Below are 12,081 nucleotides of genomic sequence, written 5' to 3' on the forward strand. Positions count from 1 at the left end.
AGTCCCATAAGCAAGTATGGGATTTTTACACTTTGAGTTGCTGTACAGAAGAACATTATGAGGCCTGATGGAAATATTGGAAGAACTGTAGACAGAAGAAAAAAAGTCAGTTAGACCTCAAAAACTGACTAGAGGAGACCTGTCAACTTATTTGAGAGCTTCTCTGTAGTTGAAGGCAGTCAGAAGCACTTCTGTGACAAAAATGCCAAGGATCAACATTTCAAGGTTGAACAAAACAAATTAACCCTGCAGTGTCAAGGACCTTTTGAAGTGCAGAAAGTAGTCAACAGATTGGACTATAAAACAAAAGTGGATGGAAAGACTTAAATCTGCCGTACCAGTCTGTTGAAGAGGTACATGTAATATTAAAGAAACAAATATCAGATTGAAGTTTGATACAAATAGAACAGGTTTTAGAAAGAAATATATTTTTAAAATAACTACTACTTGTGCTGTATTCTTTAATTATTAACTATATTTGATCAAAATATAAAAGCTCATACAGTTTAAAATATTTCTAAAATTCTTTTTTAAGGAATTGGTGGTCCATGACTTTGAAAATGAATGGTAAGTTACCTTATTTCCGTGATTTTGTATGCTATTAAAATCCTTAGAATGTTAATGTTAAAACATTTTACATAAATTACAAGCCTTTGTGAATACTGAAAATAACAAAAACAGTTATTAAATTGCTGGAAGAGAAAATGCATTGTGTGGTACATGTTTTTGTTAAACAAACAACCTTTGTAAGAATCAATGTCAATCATTTGGATGAAACATTGAATGAGTAACTTATTCTCCCTTATAGTGATTTTAATCAGTTCTCTGATATCGAGTAGACTTACTTATAAAATACTAAAAGTCTTGTTGTGTTGCTCTTATACTGTTAACAGTCATGTAATTGAAAGTTCTGAATGTCCTTGTAGCAATGCAGAACATGCTTCAACTTACCCATGCTTCTTTACTTTCCCATTGTTCATGTGACATATAGAATATGTATTAGGAGATCTTATATAAGTTCTGTTTCCCATTGTAATTCAAATTTTCTGTTTATAGTTCTACTGTTAACTTCTTGAACTTAGTAACCAGCATTACTTCTTATTGAAATTCATCTATAAATATTGGACATTCTACTCATTCTTTGGAGACATTACCCACTTATCTTGATCACAGTATGCTTGGAGAAACCTATGGCTGCATCGTAAGCATTCATTGAACAATGTATTTAGGCAGTTAATGCTGAATTATATGCTGTGTTCATGATCTTGTTGGTGTTGAAGTTTCAGAATGGTCAGCATTTATTTTTTATTTTGAACAATATTATTTCCTCAGCCTTTTTTCACATTCAATGCATGCATAACAGGCTTTATCTTCCAGATATAATCCTGAAGAAGCTTCTATTCATATGATTTCCTTTTTCTCTCAGGTATTTTCTGTTTTAGATCTTGACTTAACTTCTGTTGCACATGAGGGTAAGATTATGCATTTCTTTTACTTTCTGATACATGGGATGTTGCTATAACGCTTTTAGAAAGTAGAAGAATGTTAATTAACTTATTATTATTTGCATTCATCATATGAGTGGCATTTTAGTGGGGTTATTTTCTACTGATCATCTGATTTCTCAAGTCCTTTTTCATCAGATGTGTTATTGTGTGGGCACTCTTCCACTTTTTTCTGCTCTACAGGCTGTTATTTATCTTGTTTTCAGACTTCCTTCTCCAGTGCAGTTATTATCTGTCAGCTATCTTCATTGCCCTCAATCTTTTAAGATAGAATTTCTACTGTATGGTCTTTATTAACTGCAAGTCTTAATAACAGTTTCCTTTAGCAAGTGTCTTTTATATTCCTTTAAACTTTAATCTGTCTTTCTTTCTTACAGGGAAATTGTCTATTTCAGTATTTAAAATGACCTCAAAATAACTTCTCTCCTGCATCATTTTTTGTCTTTGCAGGAATTTTGCTCAAACTAGTTTCCTGTTCAGGAAATTCATGTCAGCAGCAGCTGATTAGGGCTTTAGCATTTTGTCTGACATCAAGTTATCATCCTTCTTTGAGGCAACCAGCTCAGCTCAGTCTCTCATATGAACTCAGTTGACAATCTAGCTAGCCATTCTTCATGAGAGAATCATCCACAGTTTCAAATTACATTTAGTGTCAATACAGTATTTAGTACCTCTGGCATTTTTGGTCAGCATGGTTCATTTAAGGAACACTCCAGCCATCCGTGACATTGTATCTCAGAACGACTGGTAGAGGTATTAACACTTTTACTAATAAAACAGAGAACAACCTTTAAACCTTCCTAAGTCATCTTCAGGTTAACAAAGAGAGTTTGCAATTGACTGTTGCTTGGCACATGAATTAGGGATGAAAATATACATGTGTACAGGATTGTAATTGTAGGTGGCATTGCAGTCGGATGTTAGGTTATTAATCAGTATAGGTATAAAGGTGTTCCTTTATATTGATTTAATTTTGGTTTTAATTGTTGTATAAGTAGGGCTTCTTTGATTTTGCATTTGTTTTTCTACTTAGGATCTGGGGTTTTCTATGGTTATGCTGTGTTTATTTGACTTGCAGTATTCGATGATTTTCTGTAAATATGATATTTTACAACAGCTGAATCTCATTTTCTTTTCACATGTGATTCTTGCACAGGTTGAGAAATGCTATGTTGGGAATTCAGTGTTGTGTTAGTTTTTGGACTTCTCACAAAACAGCAGCGTACACCAATGCATTAGAAAATTGGGCTGTTTAGCATGCTTATCTTAAGCATCTGCGCATTCTTCACCATCACTCTATGTTAGTTATGACATATCTGGTCACCAGGTTTTCACTTTTCATATTCTCTATGCATGAAAGGTTTTTTTCCTCATTTTGTTTGGGGCACACTCTCGTGTACCTCCTACAATGGATTACATGGACTCATTGTATTCTCTCTGGGGTTCTTTGTTCTTTTTTGTACACCTTTTATCAAGGTATTGTTATAATGATTTGACCCTGCTCATACTTCTTCCTACATTTCCTTATTGTCTATCAAGCCAGATTTCCCCCTTCTTTGATGCTAATCTTATTTATTGAGGTAAATCCTTTGATGAGGATGGTACTTCCAGCATTTGGACAATGCACAAAAATTCACTACATATCAATGTACGTTTACTTTCTTACTTTTTACTAGGCATGTTCCCATTCATGCTCATACTGATAATTCACTTAGTCAAGTTCTACTATTCCATGGTCTTGTGCTGCTCCAACCATCCTTTTGGATCCTGTTTCAAGGCCTTTTTATCTCTGGCATTAACTATACACTTTTGATGCCATTCATACGTTTTGTCAGAAACCTCAGTCACGGCGGAGGACCACATCTCTTGGTCATTGTGAGGTTTGCCTTTGGTTGGACTCATCCATCTTGGATGATTTGGCCACCATTCTCAATTTTGGGATTCCTCTCTCATGGTCTTACTGCTTTCTCTGTATCTCTGTACCTACTCCACTATTCATCTCCTACTTTCAGGCGACAGATTTACATACTACTCTCCTTTCATGGCCCTATTGTTTCTATATCTTTCACCATCTAAATCCACTTGACATTTAGACTCCATTATCCTCTATTTCCCTTGATTCTCACTCTCTTGCTTTCCTTCATAGAGAGTGCAGATAGCCCTTGAGTAGCTTTGCACAAAGTTCAAAACAAACCTTCATAGAGATATCTTCCCTCCAACCTTATGCATCAAATTCACCCAATTTGCCATCTGTTGAGTAAGACTTTCCATTTATGTAACATTATTGTTGTCACATTCTTGTCATTTTTTCAATGTATTTGTCTTTCACTAACTTTTACCCTTTTCCTTCTAGCATTAATTTTCCTTTAATTACTAGACTGTTTATCAGTGGATTCTTGGTTCAGCCTTTCCTAGTTGTTGGGTTGCCCTATTCATGGCTTTCTCCTTTTTTTTTACCAAGAGGTAATTCTTTCCCTGTTCTCTTCAGTCCTCCTCACTCAATTCCCTTGCCTGACTGAAACCGAAATGAGATTTTGCATGATCTTGTGAATGCCCTATTTTAACAATTTACTTCCTGGCTCTTGAACCATCTTTTTCTTCTTACTTGTTTCTTCCTACTTTTCTCTTACAATTACTATTTTTTTCTTTATATGCATCTTGCACATTTTTTCACAGCACTTATCTTTTACTCTTCCTGGATATTTTCTTACTTGGACTTTGACTTCTTAGGATGTATGCCATGTGTCTCTTTTCCTATCTCCTTTCCTTCTGTCTTTTGCCTATTGAACCATTTGCACCAGGCTCGAATTCTGTCCTTTTGAGCTTATTGATGTGCATTATCACAGATCTGTCCCTTTAGGGATTTTTGCCTTCATCTGTTCTTGTCTTGTAACCCCTATTTTTCCATGGTCCTCTTTCCTTTTTCCATTTTGGGATTGGTCCATCAGCATTTTTGTCTTGAGATTTAAATGCTTGCAGATTATTTTTCTTTTCTTCACATTCAGTTCTCTTCCATCTTTTTTTGTTGACATCTCTTGGATGAGTTTTTCCAAGTAGGCATGTTTATTCTTTACACAATCATCTTTTCTACACTCTAGCTATTTTATCTCCTAATGTTTTTCAACTTCCATATGTCACAATTCTTCAACTATCCAGTCATTTTTTTGAAAATAAAACATTTTCTTTCAGAGTCCTTCTTTCATTACATAAGTCTAAGGTGTTTTATGTTGCTTCTCAGGGTGTGCTCACCCAAAATCTGTATCAGGAAATAACAACAGAAAGCACTAAGACTGTGTACCCTGGTTGTACCTGTTCTCACTGTGAGATGAGCTGTTACGCAAGACCACTTTAAGTATCCATGTAGTGTTACTGTATCTCTATTCTATTTCTTGTCTGATCCAGACCATACCTGTTTTTTAAAATATTTATTAAAGAGCCAGTACCTGAGAAATGTTTATGTCCACTTTCCTGGCTTTTGCTTGCTGGCTTTTGCAAATAGTTTTGCAGTTACTCATTTCACTGTTTTCACAAGAAGTCTTTCTAAACTCAAGGGCCAATATGGCTCTGGGCACCTTCTCTAAGTCTCTACAATACAAATTCTCCCCTTTTCATGTTCCTAGCCACTGGGTTGGTGGACCTTGGAGAATCCTCACTGATTAGAACCTAACCACGGGGAATTGAACAAGTGTTTCCTCATCCATGGTCAGATAGTTTGTCCTGTTGGGCTATTGAGTACTAGTGTTGGATGTTTTTATTGGGTGTTGTGGACATTGTATCTGATGCTGGTGTTTGGGTATAGTGCTGATAAAACCACAGCATTGCTGCAGTGTCCTTGTTTGGCATTGTTGTACATTCATTAATAGGACTCCATGGTGGGTGGGTTCAGTGAGCACTCTTTCTCTATTTATTATGGATTCTCCAATAATTGAAAAAATAATAAAATTGTAAAAAATAACAGCTAATTGGAAAACAACCACTTCATTGCAGATCCACCATTGCAGTTGGATTCTGTACCTTGATTTCTCATTCTTCAATTGTTATCTGAGAAATCCTTAGAGCAGATGTTTCTCTTTTTCATTTAAAAGGGATTAAAGAGTCTTGCTGGCTGATCCAAGTCAGTCAGTAATTTGCACTCTAGCAACATTTTGTGGAAACATCTACACCACAATACATTGAACTCCTTCTGAATTCAAAGGCCATTTGGGATATACCCATAAAAGTTACTCCCCATGCTACTTTGAACTCCTCAAGAGGAGTAATTGTTGAGAGGGATTTAAAGAACATTCCCAAATTGGAGATTAGAACAAGCACACATCAAAGAACCATCACATCATAGTTTTGAATGTCCAAACATCAAAAAGAGTTAGCATTGTATGGTTGTACCTAACAGTTCAAATAACCTGCCTTGACAGAGGTAGGTGTATGTAGTGATGTGAACATCAAAATTAAGATGCCTACGAATGCAAACTGGAACCACACTTAATTAACTGTAGTGATTCCCACCTCTCTTACTTTTATTTTTGTCCAAAATGGGTGGAGAAAAAAGAGGTACAGTGTTTAAAAACTTTTAACAACATACCTTACCCTGAGGCTTGGAAGTTTATTGTCCCAAACTCCATCTTGGACATATGCTGCTATGCTATATATCACTGTTACAGTGGGAGTGCATATAGATCTTTCTATGCCTCTATAAGAGTGATTCTTAACCCATGTGAAGAATCTTTTGCCCTATATGGATAAGCAAGTTGACCAGTCACCCTCTACTCCTGTCTATATCCCCATAGTTCCTTCCAGTGATTGCTCGGATTCAATTCTTTCAGGCTTGGCTTCTGGCATCTTCTCAGGCCCACCTTCTTTGGTCCTGAGATGTATAATGATTATTTGCTCATGCCCTCAGTCACTGGAATCTCCATGTACTTACAGATACCTGCCCACTTGACCTAGGGTAAAATCAATGGACGTTGATAGACCTCCTTCTATTAAAGTAAAATGACATGGTCAAAAATAGCAGTGTTCTCCACTCTGTTCTTTTCCATCGAAGTAAGAGTGGCCACTTTCATACAACAGAACTGTCAATTTTTCTGTTTTAAAGTGGATAACATTAAGGATTTGGTTGATTCTGGTCATCCTACATGTCTTTCCTTTCAGAAATATTCTTGAAACCTATCAACACAGTTATCTTTTGGCAGTTTCTTTTATGCCAAAATAACAGGTTGTGTGATGGACAAGTGCATGGAGGGATTGCACTACTGGTCTTCCAGTACATGTCCACCCTGTCTTTGCCACTTAAAACTGTCTGACCCATTTTTCTTTATCTTCCATTTCTATCCAGTTTTTCTGGGTCATGTTGGTATTTGTGGGAATGAGCTTGCTGACACTGCAGCTAAGTTTGTCTGCTCTGGTGTTATCACTGCTGTCCCTGCCCCACATATTGGCTATGGCCCTGTATTCAAGGTTTGGCTTTGCACCAGTTGGCAGTCAACATGGAGTGAAAAATATGATAACAAGTTTTTCCTGATAAACCTTCTGTTGCTTTTTGGCCATTTTGTTTCTGTAAGGATCCAAAGGAGGAAGTTGTCCTGGGTAGACTATGCATTGGTTACAGTTTATTATCTCATTGTGTTCTTTTACCTGGGACTGATCAACAAATATGTGGCCTTTGTGACACTCACGCCATAATAGCCCATGCTTTACTGTCATGCCATTGTTACAACTCTGAACTGTGGCACCGTTTTCAATGTTTTTCTATGGGTTTACCCCCCTGATGCTGGACAGCGTCATTGGCAATGGTGACACTGTCCAACTTACTTGCATTTATACATTTTTAAGAGTCATTGTCGTTTTTACTTTTATTTAAGTTTATTACCTGCTTTTTGAACTTTTTTGGTTTTTACCTTGATTCATTTTTACATTTTGTTATGATTTTACCTTTATGTTTTTTTACCGATTGTTTGGTGTAGATAGCCTATTTGTTTTGTGCCAATAAGTACCAAAGAGCCAACCTTTTTGCATTAAATACAGTGACAATAGTTTATTGGTAATTTGAGAACACCATGGTTTTTATGTTTCACTAGTATTGTGAACCAAAAGGAACAAGTATTATAACAAGATGCAAAGAAAGAGTACATTGGCCTTTTTTTATATGTTTTTAACCAAGATTTTTTTGCAAAGTTTTATTCTTCTGAAATTTATGGTAATCTGAAGTATAATTGTTTCTATTTTGAATATACTTTAGGTGTATTAAAAGTTTTTCTGCTGTTGTTTTTTACAGTGAAGACTTTAATTTAGTCATTCCAATTACTGATGGTGACACTGCTGCTGGGAAAGCTGCTGCAACACTAGAAAGCATCATTGTAGAAAATCTTCAAACTGTTTGTGTTGAAATTTATATATATTGTATTTTAGAATTAACAAGAATAAATAATGGGCATTGGAGTTTTATCTAGAATGAAATCAAAAATAAACAACATAATAAGCTAAGAAATAAGGGAAATGTGACTTCTTAGTTTTAATACTTTTCACTTATAAACAGTAGTAAGGCTATAAAATTGCTAAGAAAATTATTGTAAAGTTAACTTATAATTAGCATTTTATAATTTCCATTTCCTATTAACTTAAATTAAGTACAGAGTTTTTGTAATTCTTTTATTTTGTGTGGTACATTGTATATTGTATGTCTTAGTAAAGAAATATAGGGCTTATTTATGGTATTTTTATATTTTATTTACTTTTACAGTGTGGTAGCTTCTTAATAATTTTGTTGCATATATATTATGTATGTATATCTTTTTACATTGATATACTACACAGTTTAGGATAAGTTAAATTTAATTGATAACACTATGCAAAAGCAGTATTGAGAACTGATAAAAAGCATCATTATGATATTTACTTATAAAAGTTACAGATTCAAATAATATTAGGAATTTCATAGACATGTAGTGCATGTATTATTTATCACTGATGGTTTCATTTGAAAGCATCTTCAGTCTGGTCAAAAAAGAAGACAGGATGCATTCAGTGAATAAACAAATGAAATCAAGGAGTAAGCTGTAGGTGGTTTGAGGCTCTAATTCCTTCTGGAATCTTTACCAAGATGTATTGGTGATGCATAAATGAAGGATAATTGGGACTGCTTGTTTCTTCTTGCAACTTAGTGGCTAGTGAGAGAGATTGTTTCTTCTTTCCCAGTTCTCTTCCATCAGCGTTAGCTTTTTGTGATCATACTGATCCTGACTATCTTTTATGTCCAGTTTTAGCAGTCAGGGGCTGCTTGGCACACACAGACTCATTTCAGAATATATTCTTTCTGTGGGACTATTCTTTTTTCAGGGATCTCTCATCTTTTATGCTTACTGGATGGATTTATCAAATCATCTGGATCATATATTCCTCCCTCAGTGGAGATGTTACTGTTGATATGTGTTTATTTATTCAGTACACATGTACAGAAAAAAAATATAAAGTGTGACATCACAATAATTCCTGTTCCTGTGATGAATGTTTTCCTACAGGTGGCAGCACTTCCCTCAATATTTTTAACACTCCCACTTAATTTTAAGTTTTACACAAACTTACAGTTACTGTCAATCTATTATTATAATTGTTACTTGACATTGCTTCACTTAATGTGCTTGGCTCTAACATGCTACATAAGTTTGCAGTGTGACAAACTGATTCATCTGCTACTGCCATATCAGCATACTCATCATATCCGTAGCAGATGGGGGTTTCCTATTTCTTGCTGGTCGTTCACCTTTATCTTTAGCTTTAACTTCTGTTTCTTGGTGAACTATCTGTTCACTTGATGAGATATACTCATTTGTCACAGGCTCTTGACAAAATTCTGTTTCATTAAAGATAACATTTTGCTGTATGAAAATCTTCCTGGATTTTTCATCATACAGTCGATATCCCTTGGTGCAGTTATCATATCCAATGAAACATACTTTCATAGACTTCATGTCTAATTTCTGTCTTGGCACATCTGGCATGTGCATATGCAAGACATCTGAACAATTTCATGTGTTCTACATCTGGTTTCTTCCCATACCATCTCTCATATGGTATGCTACCATCTTTTATTGCTGATGTGGATATTTTGTTACCCACATATGCTGCAGTAGCTACAGCTTCCGCCCAGTACATTCTTGATTACTTAGCATGTGACAGCATGCTTCTTGCTGATTCCACAAGAGTTCCGTTCCTTCTTTCAGCAACACCATTTTGTTCTGGACAATATGCAACTGACATCTCATGATGAATGCCTCTTGACTTCAAATATTGCTGGAACTCATTTGACGTATATTCTCTGCCATTATCTGTGCACAGGGTTTTTATGTGCTCTCCAGATTCATTTGAGTACAACTTCTCAAATTCCTTGAATTTCTCAAAGACTTCTGACTTCTGTTTCAAGAAATGCACAGGAAGCCATTTAAGTCAGTAGGAGAAATCAGATCAAAGAGAAGACTGCAACTGGTACACAGTGATATCTGTGGTTCTATGCAAACTCCAACTATTGGAGGTAGCAAGTACTTTGTTACATTTATCGATGATTACTCAAGATGCTGCAAAGTGTATTTCTTGAAACAGAAGTGCATCACTCACAGAAATTGGCTTCATCAGACTTCTGGAATTTGATTCCACTTACATTTCCACTCCTGACAAGCTTCTGTAACTATGAAACACTGACATGCCCTAGTTGTTGATGCCATATATATCCAAGCCATTCATGCTGCTGTTTGAGGCTACTGAGGCATTCTCATTAACACTGGTCTTACAGTTCAGTTGGTATAGACCATCATCCTTTCTTGAACCCATGCCATGGAGTTGCCCTGATTTACCTCGGATGTAACAGCGATGAACTCCAAACTGCACAATATTTCCTTTTTCAGAAGCAGCTCCTACTGAAAATACGTTGCTAGCTAATTTTGGTATATGAAGGACACTTTGCATTGTGACATGCTTTGAATTACTGACATTGAATGTCATTTCTAGTTTACAGTTTCAAACTCCAAGAGCTTCAACAGTTCTTCCATCACTAATCCTAACTTGCTGAGGTGTGCTAAACTTGTGATAATTTGATAATATTTTCCTCTGGTGTGTCATATGCCCAGATGCACCAGAATTCACCAACCATTCCCCATTTCCTATTCCTTTATCCTAGTTTGTTACAAAGCAACACCATTGTTTCCATCAGCATAATCTTCTGCCACATTAATATCCACATTCTTAGCTTTGTGGACCATTTTCTTCAGTGTTGGACAATTGTGTTTTATATGCCCCTCTCTGCCACACTTGTAACACTTGAAGCTGTTACCCCTTTTCTTTGTTTCTGGTGTTCCATGTGGTTTGAAGTTGCTGTGAGTGGCTAATATAGTTGATGATGTTTGATTGGATGTGGTCTTTTTCTCTTTTTGTTCTTCTTTTATCAGTGCCTGTTGCACAAATTCTAATGAGATATCATTAATTTTGGTTTCCAGGACTGTTACAATTGTATCATAGACAGCTGACAGACTACCAAGTACGGTAACAATCTGATCTTCTGCTATTTCTGCCCCAACTGCAACAAGCTGATCCTACATTTGTTTGAAATGTTCCTGGACCGTCATGCTTTCTTTCATCTCACATCGAAAATATTTCGTTTTCAGGAATAGCTTATTGGCTAGTGTGTTCCTATCAAAGTGAGCACATAGTACATTCCATGCTTCCTTAGGAGTTGTGCATGAGGTGACAAGATAGAGTTGTGCACTTTGAATATTCAGAACAATTATTGAAAATGTTCTTTCCCTTTTCCTGTTGAAATCTGCCCTTGTTTGATCATTTGCTGTCTCTGCCATTACCTCTGTTTCAGTCACATGGCCCCATAGGCCTTTTTCTCTCAATAAATGTTCCATTTGAAATTTCCATGTGGCCCAATTATTTTCTCCCAACTTATCAATTGATATTTTATCTTCCATTGTAAAACTATTTCATCCACAACTGGAATATTCCTTTCTTTGATTTAGATCTATTTCTCCCTTTATATGACTTGAGAAAATAGTGTCAATCAATATTTTACTTACAGTTTATCTTGGTATTTCACAATGGCTTTCAGACAAAGAAACGAATCACCCAGCACATGTGATAAAGTATCCATGTATAACATTGAAAATATGTGCCATCCAACAAAAATTGTCATCCAAAACTGTTCTACAGTAATCCTCAGTATCTCCTGGATTATTTGTACTAACAATTTTAAAACAGTTTCATCTGTTTAAGTGCTATTAGAGCATTCCTGGGCCAATAACCTGTTGATACGTGTTTATTCATTCAGTACACATGTACAGAAAAAAATATAAAGTGTGACATCACAATACTTCCTGTTCCTGTGATGAAGGTGTTCCTACAGGTGGCAGCACTTATCTCAATATTCTTAACAGTTACATTGCATCAAATCTACTATTTGATCCACTTTTTTTTTGAGTGGACAGCATAGTGCATTGGGAAGTAGTACAAGTGTCCATGTCACTGTGGTGTGGATTACCACCTCTTATATAACATGCAAATTTCTCAGCAGTTTGATCTGCTGGATGGG

General features: G+C 35.8%; 1 protein-coding gene across 1 annotated transcript in view; it reads left to right on the forward strand.

The window, feature by feature from the left end:
* The first annotated feature begins 541 nt into the window (after nucleotides 1-541).
* LOC143227681 (cAMP and cAMP-inhibited cGMP 3',5'-cyclic phosphodiesterase 10A-like) overlaps nucleotides 542-12,081 on the forward strand; it is an 89,823-nt gene continuing 78,283 nt past the window's right edge. The window contains exons 1-2 of the mRNA XM_076459024.1: nucleotides 542-567; nucleotides 7,777-7,876. The gene's annotated coding sequence lies outside the window, so the exon portion shown is untranslated. The remainder of the gene's footprint in view (nucleotides 568-7,776; nucleotides 7,877-12,081) is intronic.

The sequence above is a fragment of the Tachypleus tridentatus genome, chromosome 1 (assembly GCF_004210375.1).
Source record: "Tachypleus tridentatus isolate NWPU-2018 chromosome 1, ASM421037v1, whole genome shotgun sequence".
Classification (NCBI taxonomy): domain Eukaryota; kingdom Metazoa; phylum Arthropoda; class Merostomata; order Xiphosura; family Limulidae; genus Tachypleus; species Tachypleus tridentatus.